The 15,343-nt window shown below is 43.2% G+C and overlaps 1 long non-coding RNA gene across 3 annotated transcripts in view; it reads right to left on the reverse strand.

Annotated features, from left to right (window-relative positions):
* Positions 1 to 13,994, reverse strand: part of LOC110257730 (uncharacterized) — a 129,178-nt gene extending 115,184 nt beyond the window's left edge. For 2 of the 3 annotated variants that reach the window (XR_014836007.1, XR_014836008.1), the window contains exons 1-2: positions 13,547 to 13,978; positions 11,462 to 11,582 (exon numbers count right to left, since the gene is read on the reverse strand). This is a non-coding gene — a long non-coding RNA (uncharacterized LOC110257730). Of the gene's footprint in view, positions 1 to 11,461; positions 11,583 to 13,370 lie in introns of all 3 variants that reach the window. The other variant, XR_014836009.1, reaches the window with a different exon arrangement.
* Positions 13,995 to 15,343: the final 1,349 nt, after the last annotated feature.

Genomic DNA, 15,343 nt, shown 5'->3' on the forward strand with positions numbered 1-15,343 from the left:
AAAAAAAAAAAAAAAAAATCAAAACCACACCACAGAGTTAACTACATCTGATGCATATCTATGAAGTAATATATGCTAACTTCACATACAATGTGTGCCCTCAGGCATACCTCTATCTGCATATGTGTGTATAAGAATACCTGCTTATATATTGGATACGTGTGTATATAAACAGCTAACAAATGAGATAAAACACAAGAGTGATAAGACAGCACACTGCACAATATCGAAAACAGATACGCCATGAAATACACAATAGGATCGTAAGAAGACCCTCTGTTATTAGCACCTTTATAAATTCCCCACTGGTTTCCTTGTGATGCGCAGAGAGAAATCTGTCTCAGGAAAGACTGGCTCCTTCCAAAACACTGTGAACATGTCGTCGCATGATGAAAGATGCCAGCACCTACATGCATCTTCCTTTACAGCTCAAGGTGGATCGTGATGCTTACACAGAAGAGCAAGAAGCCAAACACAGAAAAGCACCTTCTGAAGATGAGCCAGGTCAGAGCTTGTCCTCCTCTAGAAGGTGTTATACAAGGTTCTAGGCATAAAGACAGCACCGTCTCGGAACAGGAATTAAATACTGATTCATCAACCAGGGAGAAGAGCGGTAAATGCAAAAATCACTGGGATTCTTGTCTTTGCACAATATAGGTATTTTAATAACCTGTGTAAGATAACTCAAAGTTTGTGGAGGCTTTCGCACACGGGACCTCGGTGCTTGCAGCCTTTGATCACAGTGTTTTTTCCTCTGCAGGTGCTTTATGGCTTTTGGCAAGTGAGTCAGTCTTCAGTCTGGCAATTCCTTCTGTGGGACTATCTAAGCGGCAGTCAGGAAGGAAGATTCTATCAGAGATGTGAGTTTGCAGGGCGTGGGGGCAAAGCAACTGCAGCACTGCTTTACTGGTTCACAGCCCCTGATACCTTAAGTTCTGTCATCACACAGGACGTGTCTGTTCTGGCTAAACTTGCACCGCCCGGTGCTTAAGAGTTTCCTAGGAGAGGGAGTTCTCGCTGTGGCTCAAGTCAAGACCCCGACGTAGCGTCCATGAGGATGGGGGGATTCGATCCCTAACCTCGCTCATTGGGTTAAGGATCTGGTGTTGCCACAAGCTGTACTGTAGGTCCCAGATGCAGCTCGGATCTGGTGTTGCTCTGGCAGTGGTGTAGGCTGACAGCTGCAGCTCGGATTTAATCCCTAGCCGGGGAACTTCCATGTGCTGCAGGGGTGACCCTAAAAAGAAAAATAAAAAAAGAGGGCGTTTTCTAGGGTAGATCATCTTCCCCAGAATTGGGGCCAAGATTTTAGGCAGGAAACCTCCTGTGCTATCTGTGGGAAGATGGTGTGTCTCTAATTCATCCTCCCCAGACAGAAGCCCATAATAGTCTCAATTTTATGAGACTTTTGTCTTAGAAAACCTTCACTGACTGAGACTGGGATTCATTACTTTTCCACTGAACTTTCAGGTGATTAAAAAAAAAAAAATCTCAATTCTCCAGATCTGGGTACTGTATTTTAGTTTACTAGGAATGGCATATGCTTGATTCTTATATTTCTACTTTTAAGTATTTAGACAGGTACTCTTTTCCTTTGAGCCCATGCATGGAGAATTTGTCATTCACTCCACAATCTGTCTTTATTTTCATCAGGGCAGGGTATGAAGCACCAAGGATTCTAACCAAAGCAATCTTTAAACGTCAGCAGAACAATATTTAAAATGTTACCCACACCTAATCAAACTTACAAGCTTTTGGACAACAAAGGAAACCATAAAAAAAAAAGTGAAAAGACAACCTATGGAATGGGAGCAAATAGCTGCAAACAAAGCAATCGACAAGATACTCAAACAATTCATACAACCCAGTAACAACAACAAAAACCCAATCAAAAAATGGGCACAAGACCTAAAAAGACACTTCTCCAAAAAAAGACATACAGAGGGCTATAGTAGGCACATGAAAAAATGCTCAATATCATTAGTTATTAATGCAAATCTGAAATGCACATCAAAACTACTATGAGGTACCACCTTACACTAGTTGGAATAGCCATCATCAAAAAGTCTACAAATAACGAATCCTGGAGAGGGTGTGGAAAAAAGGAACCCTTCTACACTGTTGGTGGGAATATAAACTGGTGCAACCACTATGGAGAACAGTATGGAGGTTTCTCAGAAAACTAAATATACAACTACCATAAGATCCAGCAATCCCACTCCTAGGCATATATCCGGATAAACCTTTCTTTGAAAAAGATACATGCACCCCTGTGTTCAGTGCAGTACTATTCACAATAGCTAAGATATGGAAACCTAAATGTCCATTGACAGATAAATGGATTAAGAAGATGTAGTACATACATACAATGGAATACTACTCAGCCATAAAAAAGAATGAAATAATGCCATCTACAGCAACATGGTTGCAACTAGAGATTCTCATACTAAGTGAAATAAGTTAGAAAGACAAAGACAAATACCGTATGATATCACTTGTATCCAGAATCTAATAAAGGGCACAAATGAACCTCTCTACAGAACAGAAACAGACACAAAGACATGGAGCCCAGACGTGTGGTTGCCAAGGGGGAGGGGGAGCGAGTGGAACTGATGGGGAATTTGGGGTTCGTAGATGCAAACAATGCAAGAGAATGGATAAGCCATGAGGTCCTATGCTACAGGGCAGGGAACCCTATCCTGTTTCTTGGGATAGACCATGATGGAGGAGAGTATGAGAGAAAGAGTGTATATATATGTATGACAAGGTCACTATGCTGTACAGCGGAAATTGACACAAAATTGCAACATCATTGTAATGTCAATAATCAAAAAAATTTTTCAAGTGTTACCCACAACCTAGTTACACTGAAACAATTCTCACTTATTCTCTCACCCTGTACCGTGTCACCATTTCTCACAGCGCTGCTGTGCAAAGAACTGCACACATGGCAATGTGTACAATTCAAGGAGACTGGATGTAGACAGATGCCTGTATAATGCCATCACCACAGTCAGGGTTATGGATGCATCTAACCCAACCCTCGGTTTCCCCATCTTCCCAGAGGTGCATGTGGCTCGTGAGATCTCTTGAACCTACAAAACCTTCTCTTCAAGTGCAACTGACACTTTGTACCCTTTGAAAGAAGGCTCCTCATTCCCACAGCCCCAGGCCTGGGTGAGCACTGCTGGACCCTGTCTGTGCTTCTGGGTGTGCCCCTGTTAGTGTCCACACAGAGGTGAGATCCTGTAGCACGCGGGCATCTGTTATGGGCTTCCTTCACTCAGTGTAAGGTCCTCTAAGGTCATTCACAGAGTCACCAAGGGCAGGACTGCCCTCTTTAAGGCTGACAGGTAATAAGTAAAATGTGGAAGTGGGGTGTGTGTGTGTGTGTGTGTGTGTGTGTCCGAGCATGCACTTGTCACGTGCTTCTTTGCTCCAAGACCCATCCTCACCCTCAGTGTCGGGAGACATGTTTGTGCCATCTTTCTCAGCCTCTCTGTTTCTATTTTCTATACTAAAAACTCCATCTTGTCCTGCTTTACTTTACCCTGTACTCCTGCTTGGAAAACAGTCGCAGTGCTGGCAAAGGACTTAAGCTTAAGAACAAAGACCTAAAGGCACAAGTTATTCATGGGGTCAGCTGAATGGGGACATAATGCACTGGTCTAGGCATGGGGACCTGTGCAGATTGGCACGCCTTTAACACAGCATGATATGTCCTCTTAAGAATAAGAGGAAGATGAGCCTCATGGCCCCAAGGGGTTTATGAGGGGTCTTTAGCAGGATATGCATCAGCAAGGAGAATGAGGAACAAGTGATTCTCCAGATGCTTCGCATAGAGAGCTGACGCCAAGCTTCCTCAAATGCTAATGATTGTTAAATGCCTAAAGGTCAGAATAAAAGCTTAATCAGCAACCAGCTGTGTGACTTTTAAAATAACTTTAAAAAACCTATATTCTGAACCTACAGCCCCCTCCTCACTTGATGGAATTATCAAGAACACAATAAAAGCAGTGTGGTTTCTTGAGGCAGAGCTCTTGGTCCCTGAGACTTTGAGTCCCCCAGTTCCCACCTTTAAGATAAATGTCTCTGGGTCTTGTTTTGTGTTAACTTTTTTCCTTAAGTTTCACAGCACCCGTTCTTCAGCCAGCTCCTGCTGAGCTGGTCTGGGCACCTCAGCTTGCTCTGCACGTGCCAGGCTACCTCGCCAATTGCCGTCTTTAATTCATCTCAGCCACAGGAAGCCAGTGTTGGACATGAGAAGGAAAAACCAACTAAGAACCCCAGACACCCCTTTGCCTCTGCTCTGTAAGAAGCTCTGCCTCCTGGGGCTTTGTCCCTGGCACGGTGCCAACGCCTGACACTCAAGTCCAGTACCTAGGCTCCCCAGCCCTCATGGATTTTTTCGGCTCTTTCAACACCCTGACAAATAGCTCCAGACATGGAATTGCGCTCTTCAGCGGGCTGGTGTAGGCCTGTTTTTCAGAGTGGGTCATGCATGACACAGTCTGTATTCTGAATGGCTCTTTTGATGCGTGGGACTTTACAGAGCTGCTCGGCCACTTGCAGAAACGCCTACACGCCCTGGAATTAATCAGCATATGGTGCAAAATAACCCCACAGTAATCTGAGATCCTGCTCCTCAGCCATGATCATCACTTATCCAAACCTATGGCCTGCCAGGTCAGGAATCGCCCAAGACAGCAGACAATGCTGTGTGACTAATGGGCAAAGTCAGTATCAAAAACCTATACCATCTGTATGTCTAGAATGCTTTCCCCCTAGACTTTTGTCTCCACACAACCAAACCAAACACTCAGGGTCATTTGAAAGCAATCGATGTTCATACACAAGTGCGTATTACGGACCTTTTAAGAATTATGAATTTCACTGAGGTCATCTTTGAACAGGAAGGCCACTCCATTGCCAAAGATGAAACAATGGTTTAAAACTTTCCCATTTTCGAGTTCAGGCATCATTTGCAAGATGGATGAAATTCATATTATGCCTTAGGCATTCGAGTTTGATTAGCGAATATAACTCAAATTTCCCAAGAAATAGGCGTCCATGTCCTAAAGGAATTTATCCCAGAACACAAAACAGAGTGGAATCTCAGGTACCACCTCCTCGCTCCAGGAGCATTTCTGCTTGTCTGTCAGTGAGCACGGGGTTCAGATCTTTCTCACCAGGGCTTCAAGGGCTCCTCGCTGAGCCCTTCTGATTTGTCCTCCTTCTGGAGACATCAACACTGCTGACTGTTACATAGCACGGATCTCACTGGCTTGCACACCCATCTTTGCTCATTAATCAACAAAAGAAAACCCCTGAATCACCACAGGAAAGTCCCACTGTTCATTCTTTCCCTATGAATGACATGAATTTCTCCAAAATGTGTATTCAGAAGACACGCGATTGGCTTCATCGGCAGAGAGCTCTATTTTAAATGTTTAAATGTGGGATTTGTTTCCGTTCGAAGCTCCAGCGTGGCATCCAACACTGTGATAAAAAAAGCCAACTGCACCCTAAATTTATGTTGATATAGTTTTTAACTGACCCATCTCTGTCACGTGCCTTATGTTTTTTTACACATGAAGAGAGTCCCACTCGTTTGCAGTCTATCTGTCCTCATGAGCTTGCACCATTGGGGAGCACTTGAAAGCTTCATCATCCTTATGGAGCAAGACACTCTGGCATCTCGCCCTGTTCCACCAACGTTTCCAACAGGAGCCAAGCCAAGAAGAAAGACATCTGGAAGATGAAGTATTCGAGGGGGAGAACCCAGAAAGCTGATTCGGAAGGAATGAATCAGTCTGGAAAAAAGCAAACTGAATAGGCGGCCATCGTGGTAGCTACTGCTGAAATTCTTTCGACTCCAGCCATTCCGCAAACATTTAAAGAAGCAAAAGAAAAGCTAGGTCATGAAAACCTTTGGGAATATACGATGAGCATGAGGCAGAAGTGTTCTGGAGAGAACGCACCCCAGGACTCCACAGAGCAGAAGGTGGGCCTCAGGGCGGAGTTAGCCCACCTGGGTTCCTTCCAAGGAAAGGTACGATTTCAAATGCCCTAAGAATCCTAAACTGTGAGCATGCAATCCCTGGTGTTGACACACTGGCTTTTCTAAGATAACGTAGTTTGGTGTTTTTTCTTTGTTTTTTGACTTTATAGGGTCGCATCCGCAGCATATGGGGGTTCCCAGGCTAGGAGTCCTACACCACAGCTGCAGCAATGCAGCATCTGAGCCATGTCTGCAACCTACACCACAGCTCACGGCAACACCAGAAACTTAACGCCCTGAGCAAGGCCAGGGTTCAAACCCGAGTCCTCAGAAGAGAAGTGGGGTTCATTACTGCTGAGCCACAACAGGGAACTCCACAGTGTGGGTTCTTATCTGACCTTTCTAAAGAATCCTTCTTGGGCCCCAATGTGCAACCGTCTGCCTCTGTGGAAACTTTCATTTTCTTCCTTGATGCTAATATAGCCACCGTCTTATCTACTCAAACCTGGTCTTAAGGGGAATTCAAGGCAAGCCTTTCAACCATCATCATGAAACTGACCAGTTTCCAGAGTTCTCCTTGTGGCTCAGCAGGTTAAAGACTCAACAGAGTCTCTGGGAGGACTGGAGTTCGATCCCTGGCCTCGCTCAGTGGGTTAAGGATCCAGCGTTGCCACAAGCTGCCGTGTAGGCTGCAGACACAGCTCGGATCTGGTGTTGCCATGGCTGTGACACAGGCCAGCAGCTGCAGCTCTGATTCAACCCCTAGCCTGGGAACTTCCGTATGCCGCAGGTGTGGCCACAAAAAAACAGAAAAAAAAATTCTTTCTACAAATCTTACATGCTATACACTAGATGCTTAGCTCTCTCCTTAAGTGTATTATCTAGTATACGAAGTATATATTATACTTCGTAGATCTGAGTCTTGCAGAGACAGTGAAAAATTGGCCCAACAATTTCTCTCTAAATAAGTGTTTCTACTGCAGGGTATTTATTTTTTATAAGTGATACATTAGATTGGTTTTGCCATGCTTTTTTCCTTTACAGGGTTTGTTCTTCTGCACTACTGAAGTAGATTTTTTTTCCTTTTGAGTTGTGCCTAACCTCTTTTCCCTCCATTCCTTCCCTTTAATCTCTTTCGAGAATCACTAAGTTACATGCTTATGTTCTTTATCTGCCTCTCTCTTCTCTTCCATTTTCTTTCTTTTCTTTTTTTTCTTTTTACAGCCTCACCTGCAGCATATGGAAGCTCCCAGGCTAGGGGTCCAATCAGAGCTGCATCTTCAAGTCTATACCACAGCCACAGCAACACCAGATCCAAGCTGCATCTGTGACCTACACCACAGCTCACGGCAACACCGGATCCTTAACCCACTGAGCGAGGCCAGGGATTGAACCCGCAACCTCATGGGTACTGTAGTCGGGTTCTTAACTTGCTGAGCCACAAGAGAAACTCCTATATTTTTATGTTCTTTATCTGTCTCTTTTTCATCTTTCCCCTTTTCTTCATTTAATTTTATTTGCTTTGTTAAATCATCAGGTTGAGTCTCCGTCAGCTCACAGAGTAGTTACTTTGCTTATAGATTCAAAATTGTACTCAATTTGTTGAAATGAAAATTAAAACAGCATCTCCAAGTTCTCATGAAGAATGGAAAAAGTAGCTTTCATTTGTTATTGGGAAGTCTCATTCTGAACACTTTGCTCATAATTTTGCTTATTTTTTTTTTACATTGTTATTCTTCTTTGGAGATAAAATAAACAAATCCTTTACCATATAAATATGACCTGTAATAATTTAGTTTTAGTAAATACAAACTGTGATCTTAGTGTATTATCAAGATAAGTCAATATATAGTTAAATTATTTAGGTTTTCAGGAAAACAATAAACTGAAGATTTGTCTAAATGAGATTAAGATGAGATCAAGATATGGCCAATAACAGTTTATAAAACAGAGTTATTACATACACATAATTTTTACAAGAAGTATCTGGGTAAAAATATTACTTGAAAATAGCAAATGCTGGAGGGGGTGTGGAGAAAAGGGAACCCTCCTGCACTGGTGGCGGGAATGTAAGCTGGTATAGCCACTATGGAGAACAGTATGCAGGCACCTTAGAAATCTATACATAGAACTACCATATGACCCAGCAACCCCCCTCTGGGGCATATATCTGGACAAAACTCTCCCTGAAAAAGACACATGCACCTGCATGTTCATTACAGCACTATTCACAATAGCCAGGGCATGGAAACAACCCAAATGTCCATTGACAGATGCATGGATTAAGAAGAGGTGGTATATATACACAAGGGAATATTACTCAGCCATAAAAAAGAACAAAATAATGCCCTTTGCAGCAACATGGATGTAACTAGAGACTCTCATGCTAAGTGAAGTAAGTCAGAAAGAGAAAAGACAAATACCGTATGATATCACTTATATCTGGAATCTAATATACAGCACAAATGAACCTTTCCACCGAAATGAAAATCATGGACTTGGAGAACAGACTTGTGGTTGCCAAGGCGTAGGGGGAGGGAGTGGGATGGACTGGGAATTTGGGGTTAGTAGATGCAAGCTATTGCCTTTGGAATGGATAAACAATGAGATCCTGCTGTATAGCAGTGGGAACTATATCTATTCACCTATGACAGAGCATGATGATGTGAGAAAAAATAATATATACATGTGTATGTGACTGTGTCACCTTGCTGTACAGTAGAAAATTGACAGAACACTGTAACCCAGCTATAAAGGAAAAAATAAAAATCATAAAAAATACTACTTGAGTTTCTTCAATACCACATACTAAATATTTTTTTTAATTAAGAGCAAAATATTGGAAGACAATTTTTTGTTGTTTCTTAGAAAGTACTAAATCAAGGCCACTAAGTAAAATCAATTTAAATCATTTTTTTTGTGACTTACAGCTTCACTCAGAAAACAAAAACACTTATATATATATAAGATATAGATATGAATGTATATATCTTAAAGAGCCAAAAGACTTAAAGTGTAAGGAATAAAATATCTTTTCTAGAAGCCTGAATCTTTTTTGTTTAAATATATATAAACCCTTATTAACCTCTACAATTCAATCAGAATAGGAGCTCTATTAAATTCTAAGAAAACCTATAATCTAATTATTAACTATCTTCAAAATTATTTAAAGGGTAGCATTCTTTCTCTCAAAAAATATTTCAAAGCAGTAAAGTAGAAAACTTTTTGTCACATTCCAAAGAAAGCTAGGGAAACTCATTTTGATAAAACAGCAGGATATGTTGAAAATAGATGCACTTGTATCTATTAGAAATGGTAATCAATTAAAGAAACACACATGCAATTAAGCATCAATAAAAGTTCCTTTATGATTATTTTCTTAAGCTGTCATGTCATTCTCTGGACCATTATAATAATGGCATTTATTTCTATGAATCTTTATAAAAGGCTTAACTAATTTGAGATTTGGGGCATTATTAAATACTACTCTAATTGGCTTCAGAACCCCTATTTCTTTACTTTTTTTTTTTTTTTAGGGCCACACCCATGGCATATGGAGATTCCCAGGCTAGGGGTCTTATAGGAGCTACAGCTGCTGGCACATGCCACAGCAATGCCAGATCTGAGCCATGTCTGCAAACTACACCACAGCTCACAGCAACGCTGGATCCTTAAACCACTGAGCAAGGTCAGGGATCGAACACACAACCTCACGGTTCCTACTCAGATTCATTTCTGCTGTGCCACAATGGGAACTCCCCTATTCGTTTAATTATTTATGTAATTTCTAAAGACATGTTTCTCTTCTCTCATTTCTTTGGCCTTATTTCAAAAGTCCTGGAATTATTTTCATATATAATTATTTAATTGTTTACATTACTCACTGTCATTGTCAAATCATTCCACTCCTAGGTATACATATTCAAAAAACTCCAACACTCTAACTTGAAAAGATCCACACACCCTTACTATGTTCATGGCAGCACTCTACACAATAGCCAAGATATGGAAACAACCTAAATGTCCATCAACAGCTGAATGGATAAAGAAGTTGTGGTACGTCTATAAAATGGAATACTACTCAGCCATAAAAAGGAATGAAATCATGCCATTTGCAGCAACATGGATGCACCTAGAGAGTCTCATACTAAATGAAGTAAGTTAGAAAAAGACAAATACCATATGAGATCACTTCCCTGTGGAATCTAAAAAAATACAACACACTAGTGAATATCGCAAAAAAAGAAATGGACTCACAGGTACAGAGAACAAACCAGTGGTTACCACTGGGAGCAGAGAGAGGCAAGACAGGGGTTGAGGGTTCAGAGGTCCACAGGACTTGCAGGGATATATTGTACGACACAGGGAATAGAGCCCATGTTTTTTAATAACTATAAATGGGGTATAACTTTTAACAATCATCAATCACTATATTGTGTACCTGTAACAGAGAATATTATATATCAACTATTGTACACCCGAAACATGCAATATTGCACGTGAACGATACTTCAGTGGAAATGAATAAAAATAACTCAGTGATGTTGGACAGAAAACAAAACAATAAAAGATCATTTGCTGAACGTGGGTGTTGGTTTTCTTTCTGTTTCTTAGGGCCGAAAGCTTCTCCTGAACTAACTCCTTAAGACCCTCCCTTAGGTAAACACTGATAATAATTGAGACCCCATGTGAAATCATGAAAACGAAGGCTGCAGGGGAGCAGCAGGCTGTGAAGCCCTTTGGATTGGAGGCAGGTATGTCCATGCATGAGAGTGAAGGCACACACAGACACAAACACGGAGGCTTGTGTGGCAGTCACAAATTCACCTCACGTCCCCACAGGCCAGCAAATACCAGCCTCCTCAGAAATGCAAATGTAGGGAAAAAAACAAAACAAAACAAAACAAAAACCAATTCTTCCAGGATACCTACTACCTCAAAGAGCCGCTTAATCCTACTGAACAAACACACCCTGCTGTTCCCCTATGAATGCCAGCAGTGAGGACCGCGGTAAGCCAGTCGGAATCCTGGACAAACACTTGACCAAGAATCAGATTCACAACTCAGAGCCAACACACTCAGCCACTTCCCATGACATTGAAAGATGTGCCTTCAGAAGCGGGCCAGGAGACCCAAGGGGTACAAATGCAGGTCAAGAACTAAAAGTTATATAATCTTAGCTGCTGACGTTTCAAACAGACACTGGGACTCTAGCCATTCCCCTCTTTCTGTCTCTCTCTCTCTGCAACATCATCAATGTTTTACCAATCTCCCACCCCATGTTTACGAGTCTGCAAACACGCTTCTGCGCCCAATCCAATTTGAAAAGCCCTGCTAGGCTCCACATTTCTGCGTGGCTACTGCCTCACTCCTGATGCCCTGTGGGGAGAGCCTCCTTGAGCCTGTAAATCCATGTCCTCTGCATACAGTGCCCATCACGGCCACCTTCCGTCCACTTACCCACGCTGATCTGTCAGGGCCACAGGGATTCAGGCGTGAGGACCCCTCTTCCATGGAAGACTTCCGCCCTGACCTCACGGCCAGAGGTCCAGGGTCACAGGTCCATCAGACAAACGGCCGTCTGCATGGGAGAGGAGAGACACAGCTCGGGAAAATGCCAGCAGCCTCTCGCAGGACAGGACAGACTGAAGGACGTGGGGTGTCACCTGGGTGGGCGCGTCATGATTTGATGGGGCTGGGTAGGCAGAGCAACATGAGGGCTTGGAAGCAGCCTTTCAGAGGGCAATAGACCATGGCAGGGTTAGGGCAGTGATGGCGGCTGTGGGCATGCTGAGGAGCAGCGTGCCTCAGGGAGAAGGTAGATGGCAGAGCTCCCAGAAACAGTGGAAGCACTGACTGTAAAATCTGGTTTCGGTCTGGGTAACTGGGTGAACATTTGAGCCTCGTTGCTTAAGAGGAAAACCTGGCAAAAATGACTTTGGGATTTGATATGTTTGGCTTGAGATGTGTATTTGATATCCAACAGGAGTCAGATCCTTTCAAGAGCTACACTCCATTAAAGAAGTGTTTTGAGAGACATGAACAGGAATTCAAATTGAGGACGGAATGGCAGATATTGTGGCTTCTCCCATTCCCCCCACCCCCAGCCCCCCTCCTCGGAGAAAGAACCTATGGCAACCTTTTCTCAGCTTAGGTGGTGATGGTTTCCCAATGCCACAGAGAAGGGCAGAGCTGTGTTGTTTCACCTTCAGTTTCGCCAGGTCTTCTTACCATTCTGATCTGTTTAACGACCTGGTCTGTGAGCTTATGGTTCACCCCTCATTCCCTTTTATTCTTTCTTTTCTTTTCTTTTTAGGGTTGCACCTGCGGCATGTGGAAGTGGCCCTAGTGGAAGTTCCTGGGCTAGGGGTCAAATTGGAGATGCAGCTGTCTGCCTAAGACACAGCCACAGCAACACCGGATCCAAGCTGCATCTGCAACCTCCACAGCAGCTTAACCCACGGAGCAAGTCCAGGGATTGAACCCGCATCCTCATGGACATGATGTCAGGTTCTTCACCTGCTGAGCCATGACAGGAACGCCCCTCATTCCGTTTTACATGGGCTGTTCTTCTCTGCTTTTACTTATGGGTTTCACAAAGGACTGCAAAGTAAATGTGAGTTCACAGTTTCATCTTTCCCTATAAATCTTAATCTTTTGAATACTCTGCTGCTCCAGCTTTAAAGGGAAATGGGCAGCCTTTTTTGGAATGTGACGTATGGTTCGTTCACATTTCCTTAACTCAGGTGGTAAGAATCAAGAAGCCCATTTCCAGTTAAATCCTAAAGCTCATCGGTTACCACACCTAATAGCATGAAATTAAAATGTTCCCTGCCCCTTCTCTTTTGAAATATCAAGATTTAATGACGTATTCACTCCTTCAAGCATTTTTTACTATCCCATTCACCACCTCTCCTCCTGGCCATCCTAAGAATGTTTTCCCATGGGCCATATCAATGGTTTTACTGTGAAACATGAGCCAATCAAACTGTACTGCTCTGTGATTTAAATGACCTTAAGGATCGTAAGAGAATAGGGCTGGCAATTCAACTCCAAGTAAAAATCGACCAACCTTGAAATTCCACGCCTGCACCTGAAATCATTCTTAGGGGCTTTTTTTTCCGGAACACCTCACTCCCTTCCACTTTCCCAGGATGAGCGTTTCCGTGAATAACTGCAATACTAAGATAGCGTCTTTCTCAAGGAACCCATACGTGATATGCAAAAATGCTTTGCTCTGAGATCCTCCCCCGCCCCACGGACCACGCCTTTTTGGAGATTATAAATCGGAAAGCAAACTGTACCAGGATTTAACGCCCAGGAAAAGTTAGCGGGAGATACGGTACATGACCGAGCACGTACTAGATACCTGTCCCTGGGCGAAGGTTCAAGAGGCGTTCTAGTGCACTTTTCACAGTTGCCAGGATGCCTGGGCAGGGAATGTCCCAAATGCTTCCAAGCTGGTCTCCACCTATTAGGTATCAAGTCTCTGTGCAAAAGCAAAACGTTGGAGGAATTCTATTTCCCTCCGGGGGAGGTAATTACCGAAATGCTTCGAAGCTGTGCTCCAGGGCAGAGGCTTGGGGACCAGGTACAGCTGCTCTCCTTGAACTCCCCACACCTGGCAGCTGCCCGTCCTTGGTGGTGCGGTCTGGGACGTCGGTAGAAGTGGAACTGGAGTCCCAGGGTCCCTGCTCGGAAGCCCTCGGGGCTGCCCCCGCCTTTCAGGCTAAATGTGTGGCCCCCGTTTGCACAGAGCAACCCCAGGTGTGGCCTTGACACTGTCTTCGGCCCAGAGCCTGGCCGGGCAGCCGGGACTAGAGGCGGGCGTGGGCATCACGAGGAAGACGGTCGGCGGGAGAGGTGGTAGGAGCCGGTAGGGGCACCAAAAGACTCTGGTCCCCCAGCTTCCAGCCTCTCCCTGCTCAGGATGCTCCTCCTGGCCTCCGCAGACATCCCTATAGCCCCCAGCATCCCGCGAGACCCCACCAAACACCGCGAGATGATGCCGTGAACACCTGCGAGACTTCGAAAGATCTCGCGAGATCAGCTTCCTCCAGGAAGCAAGGTTGGGGCTGCAGTGTCTCAGCCTGGTTCCAGCGTCCCTATACTTGCCTGAGGTGCATTCATTTCCGGGGAAGTTAACAAGTGCAAAGGCTTTGCATTAAAAGGATTTTTTTTTCAGTCTGCATACTCAGTCCTTGCTAACTACAATGAAACCTTTTTTGCATGAAAGCACCCCATCCCAAGAGCAGTAATAGTCCTAGAGACAGTTTTGTGCAGACAGCAAAGCGTGTTGCTCAGCATCCTGACTTCTGAGACGTGTCCTCCTTGAATTAAAAACGCAATACGGATGCAAAGGGGCCCCAGGGTTTCTAAATAGGGTTGTGCACGGTGCTTGCATTTAGCAATATTATTGAATTCTCTACCGAAACATCATATTGTGCGAAGCTTGGTAGCTTGACTCCTGAGAGTCCTTAAGCTGGAGGTCCTCATGGATGAAAGTGCCAAGCTGTGGCTGTGTGCGCTGATGTCATCTTTCTGATTGGTCCTTATTCTGTATCTGGGACTAGATCTTGGATGAGAGGCTCAGTCAACCCGGCTGAAAATGGGGAGGAAACCTGAAAAGACATTTTTCCAAATAGACAAGAAGGTGGAGCACAGACACAGGAAAAGTTACTCTCCACAGAAGAATGCATGGAGACATGTGATATATATTATATATATTATATATATATTTTAAAGAGAGATTAATGGATAGCAAAATGTGATATATGTAATATATTGAGAATATATATATTCTCAATGAATGGATAACAAGTGTGCTATATACAATATATATTGAGAATATATATGTATTCTCAATAGATGAATGAATAACGAAGATGTACTATATATGTATACATTATATATTGAACAGAAACTAACACAACATTGTAAATCAACTCTACTTCACTGAAAAAAGTAAAATGAAATAGGTTAGGGTCTCAGGTGCCCGAGAAGAAGGATGTTATTGCTAACGATTCCAAATCCATTTTTGGAGTAACAAAGAAAGTGGACCATTTTCAACAAGGGTTTGTGCATATGTGTTTGGCAGGTGATTTTATATTTTATATATAAAACCCTTTATATGTATATGTATATGTGTGTATGTACATAAAAAAATGAATATGGCTCAGTAAGAAACAAAGAATGAAATTTTGCCATTTGCAGCAACATGGGTGGGCTTGGAGGGCATTCTGCTAAGTGAAATGAGTCAGAAAGACAGATACTATATGATCTCACTTATATGTGGAATCTAAAAAATACAACAAACTGGTGAATATAACAAAATAAACAGAA

This window comes from Sus scrofa, chromosome Y, assembly GCF_054392235.1.
Source record: "Sus scrofa isolate SSC_HxYL_T2T_F1_AM1 chromosome Y, Sscrofa_HxYL_maternal_Yorkshire_Landrace_v2.0, whole genome shotgun sequence".
Lineage (NCBI taxonomy): Eukaryota > Metazoa > Chordata > Mammalia > Artiodactyla > Suidae > Sus > Sus scrofa.